Source organism: Tenrec ecaudatus, chromosome 9 (assembly GCF_050624435.1).
Source record: "Tenrec ecaudatus isolate mTenEca1 chromosome 9, mTenEca1.hap1, whole genome shotgun sequence".
NCBI classification, from domain to species: domain Eukaryota; kingdom Metazoa; phylum Chordata; class Mammalia; order Afrosoricida; family Tenrecidae; genus Tenrec; species Tenrec ecaudatus.
This window is the reverse complement of record NC_134538.1, coordinates 134,274,732-134,280,260: the sequence shown is the minus strand read 5'-3', so window position 1 is coordinate 134,280,260 and position 5,529 is coordinate 134,274,732.

Sequence of the window (5,529 nt, the reverse complement as noted above, 5' to 3'; positions counted from 1 at the left end):
TGCCAGAAGTTCAGGCCAGATTCAGAAGAGATACGTGGAAGAAGGTGTATCACTGTTGATGTTAGATGGATCTTGGGTGAAAGCAGAGAGTACCAGGAAGAAGGTTACTTGGGCTTCCCTGACTACACAAAGGCATTCAGCTGTGTGGGCCACAATACACTGTGGATGACCTTGGGAAGAATGTGAATTTCACAACACTTCATTGTGCTCATTCAGAATTTGTACATGGATCAAGAGGCACTTGTGCAAACAGAACCTGGGAAGACCACATGTTTTACAATTGGGAAAGGTGTGTATGTATCTAAGTTGTATCATCTTGCCACACTTGTTCCATCTATATCCTGAGCGAATCATCAGAGAAGCTGGCTTATATGATGAAGAATATGGGATCGGGATCGGAGGAAGGCTTATTCACAACCTTCCGCATGCAGATGACACACCTTGCTTGCTGAAAATCAGGAAGAATTGAAGCACTTCCTGATGCATATCAAGGATTATAGCTTTGGGTATGGATTGCAACTCAATGTAAGGAAGACCAAAATGCTCACAATTGGACCAATAGGTAACATCATGATCAATAAAGAAAAGGTTGAAGTCATTAAGGATTTTGTCTTAATTGGTTCCACAATCAATGCTCATGGAAGTAGCAGGCAAGAGATCAAAATATGTATTGCATAAGGTAAATCTGCTACAAAAGACCTCTTTTGCATATTGAAGAGCAAGGATGCTACTTTGAAAACTAAGGTGCTCCTGACCCAAACTGTAGTATTCTCCATATGCATATGGAAATTGAATATTGACTAAGGAAGACTGTAGAAGAATGGAGGCATTGGAATCGTGGTGCTGGAGAGGAACATTGAAAGTGTCACGGGCTGCTAAAAGGACAAACCACTGTGTATTAGAAGAAGTCAGGTCAGAGTGCTCCTTAGAGATAACAACGGCAAGACTTTGTCTTACATACTTTGGACATATTGGCAGGAGAGACCAGTCCCTGGTGAAGGAATCATGTTTGGTAAAGTGGAGGGGCAGCGAAAAAAAAGATTTTGACAAGATGAATTGACCCGATGGCTGCATCAATGGACTGAGGTATAGGAGAAATTATGAGGGTGATTGTGTTAGACTGGATTCTCTAGAGAAACAACACCAGGACACTTATGATTTTATATAGCTAGAGATATATACAACACAAAGAAATAAACAGCTAATTAATCCATAGAGCAGTACAGAGGGCTCAGTTCAACCCACTTCTCTGAGACAGTTAATAGATTGGCAGTCCTTCAACTCACCAGGACTGTTGGGTACAAGTTAAGTAAGCTGACAGCTGAGTCTTCTGTAGAGCAAGACAGGCAGTCTAGCCACAGGCAGCAAACAGCAGAGCGGATCATCAATAGTCAGTCAGATAACAGGGACTGACACTTCCCAGCTCAAGAGATACATACACCAGGAGTGTGGCAAAGCAGGTCTCGAAGGAACCTTAAACTATAGCGACATGGTTCAGAGGTTGGGTGTCCCACAGGCAGTGTAGCTTGCAAATTGAGATGGAGAACTAGCTAAGGCAGTTACACACTGGTCCAATCATCAGACAGCAAAAGACAGAAAGGTGGGGCTCACTGAGCCATTTCTCTCTGCCCTTCAATTAAACTGCAACCTTATTAATCCCACATGTGTTCATTGGCCAGGTTGGCACAATAAACCTACCTATCACAGTGATGCAAAACTGTACAGTGTTAGTTCTGTTATGCATAGGGTCCCTATGGGTCAGAGCCGACTTAATGTCACCTAACAATACAAAAGTGTGGGGCTCGGCCAATAATTTTTTTTATTATTTTAACAATTTATTGGGCTGATACAATTCTTTTCACAGTTCATACATATACATACATCAATTGTATAAAGCACATCTGTACAGTCTTTGCCCTAATCATTTTTTTCTCTTTTCTTCTTTTACATTTTATTAAGGACTCAAACAACTCTTACCACAATCCATACATATACATACATCAATTGTATAAAGCACATCCATACATTCCCTGCCCCAATCATTCTCAAGGCATTTGCTCTCCACTTAAGCCCCTTGCATCAGGTCCTCTTTCCCCCCCCCCTCCCTCCCCATTCCCCCCTCCCTCATGTGCCCTTGGTAATTTATACATCGTTATTTTGTCATATCTTGCCCTATCTGGAGTCTCCCTTCCCCCCTTCTCTGCTGTCCCTCTCCCAGGGAAGAGGTCACATGTGGATCCTTGTAATCAGTTCCCCCTTTCCAACCCACTCACCCTCCACTCTCCCAGCATCGTCCCTCACACCCTTGGTCCTGAAGGTATCATCCACCCTGGATTCCCTGTACCTCTAACCCTCATATGTACCAGTGTACAGCCTCTGTCCTATCCAGCCCTGCAAGGTAGAATTCGGATCATGGTAGTTGGGGGGAGGAAGCATCCAGGATCTGGGAGAAAGCTGTGTTCTTCATCGATACTACCTCACACCCTAATTAACCCATCTCCTCTCCTAAACCCCTCTATGAGGGGATCTCCATTTCGGCCAATAATTTTGTGGAAGTTATAAGACCCTAGTTAGGAAGAACATGTAAAAGCTATTCATTGCATGGTACATTTATATTTCCCCAAATTTGTATTTAAAAAATACCCAAACCAAACATACTCCCATCAAGCTAATGCTCCTTCATAGTGATCCCTAGTGGGTTTCTGAAACTGTAAATGTTTATGGGAGTAGAAATCCCAGTCTTTCTCTGAGGAGCTACTGGTGGTTTTGAACTGGTAATCACATGAAATTGCAGCCCAACATGTAACCACAACACCAAATAGACACATTTTTTTAAAAGTGTGGATTGTATCTGATCTAGAATATCCACCCAATCTTGGAACATTGACTTCTATTAGGGAAAGAAAAATGTCCCTGACTACTTTTTCAGATCCCATTATTTTCTTCTCTCCTCTTTTGAGCCCAACCCCAGCCTCCTAGAATCCCATACTTTCCTCTTACTAACCCAAACTACATGCAAATCCACTCGGAATCTGTGGAGAGCTCACCTTGGTATCAAAGGCCGTCCCACAACCTCTATAGCTATAGCCCATCTCTTAGAAGTATGAGTAATGGTTATCAGGCCCAAAGCCTATTTAGAAATTACACATTCTTTACCATCCATCCCTCAATTGCACCCATGAGATCACTGTGTGTGATAGGTATCGAATGCCTTATAATCCCCACTCCATAAAGGAGGAGGCTGCTTTTGAGGGTCATAAAGTAGAGAGCACACATGTACAAAGTTGAACACGAGGACCTGGCTGAAACCTCTTCCACTTATCACACCACGGTGCCTTGCATTTTCAAGGCTGCTGGAAGTTATGGCATAGGCACTTCAAATGCCAGCAGGCGCACCCATAGTGGACAGGTTACAGCAGGGCTTCCAGATGAATACAGGTGGGAAGGAAAGGCACTGTCCTACCTCTAAACATTAACCAAGGACAACTCACCCTGGAAGAGGCATCCTCTAATTTGGAAAGCCCTCTAACTATGCAGTAGTGTGACTATGGTCTGAAGCATGCCACGCCCCTGGCAGATGACACAGAGCGAGGCAATGTTTTGTTTGGCCATGTGTCACAACCAACTCAGTGGCAACCAACAACAGCAGCAGTTGACACCTGCTTCTCATTAGTCCTTGGACACTGATGGAGTTCATAGTCAACATCCGGACATCGAGCCCATCCTAGGCAAACACTTGTTCACTGCAAATTGCCAGGCCCTCTGCTGGGTCCTGGAATAAAATGGAAAGCAAAGCAACTGTGTCCTAGTGCTCGTGAATTTTAACATCTTAGGGCAGACACACATCAATGTAATCATTGCACATATAAATATGGAAGTGCAAACACCCCAAGCTAAACTCACTGCCATCGAGTGGGTGGCGGCTCACAGGGCAGACCCGCCTCTGTGAGTCTCCATGGCTGTAACTCTTACAGGGGTAGAAGGCACAGTCTGGGTCCTTGGGCTGTCTGGTGGTTTCTACCTACTGATCTTTCGGTTTGAGGCCGAATGTGTAAGCATTACGTCCCAAGGTTCGCCTGTGGGTTGTTAGGTTCCCGAGGCTGTAGCTCCGTCCTTGAATAGAAAGTCCGCTCTTTCTCCGAGGAAGTGACCAGGGGTTTCAAACTGCTGACTGTGCAGATCGCAGCCCTACAGGAAACCACGATGACACCAGGACTCCCTGGCGGCAAAGAAAAGAAAGAAACAGAAGGTGGACTACCATGAGAGCTTGCAAGAGGGACCTCGAGACAATTGCCTACCTAGAGACTCTTACTGCAGAGTAGAAAAGGAACCAAGTAGAGGGAAGGGTACAATAAAATGAGATCTGCATGCTGAGCTAGGAAGCGGGCACAATTCGTGCCCAGGAGAGGAACGCAACCCCAGCTTGAAGGGAGCAGCAGTCAAGCAGTGGAGTGGGTTTGGGGAAGACCCCGCATGAGAAGGCACGAACTCTGGAAGGAGACGAAGGAAAAAGGGAGCAGGAAAGGCAAAGCCCGGGGAAGGTGGAAGCCCGTACATTCTGAGAAACCCAAACTGCCTGCCTGTTCCAATTGTGTTCCTCGCAACATTTATGTCTATATCAAAATAGAGGCTCTCTTAGTCAATCCCGGAGATTTTAATTCATCTCTAAATTCTCTTAGAAAGCTTTCTATACTAAAAGTTTTTATACTCTAACCGTGAAGCTGTTCATTCAATTTCCCCAAGTAATCAGACGAAAAAACACCCAAACCATTTAAAGTATGCCCAAAATGCTATTAGTTAAAAGGAATTGACAGAAATGTAGCTGAAAGAAGCAGAAGAAAAATCTGCTCAGAAAGCTCACGTATATCCACACTATCCACTGAATCATCCACATACGAATGTTGTAGCTCCACTTCCTAGGGCCCGCAATGCTGCTAGGGTAGGACATTGAATACAGTCCCACGGTGGCATGTGTCTCTTTCAAGCTTTACCTTTTAGACTTCTGAGAACAGAGACCCTGCATTTGGCAAGCTACCTAATGAATAAAAGTTACTATATTCAACAAAAGAGAATCCACGGAATTTATAGATGTATGACTATTAAATTATTAAACTGTTATCAAAGTAGTTGAGAATAACAAAACTATAGGATATATAAGCATAACAGTAAAGATGCTAAGAAGACTAGGTTGAAAAAGTGCCGCAAAATGAAACCATGCCATTTAAAATTGGTGGGGTCTCTTTGGCCTATTCCATGCAGTGTGCACGAAACGTTCCAGTGGTCTTCTCTCAGAGACTGGCTGAAGGACATTGGGCCATGTTCTGTGCCACACACAGCCTTTGGTAGTCCCACCAGCTGGTCGTTTTCCCTGACTGGCTGGGGGAAGCAGGTGGGAGAAGAGCTTCCTAAGCCCTAATCCAAGAGAAAGAGGAAATGCTAGTTATACATCCTGTTGTTTGCAATGCTTCCCTGCAGGCATTTGGCTCAAAGCCTCATGTAAATCTTTAACATTTCATTTTGCACATATCA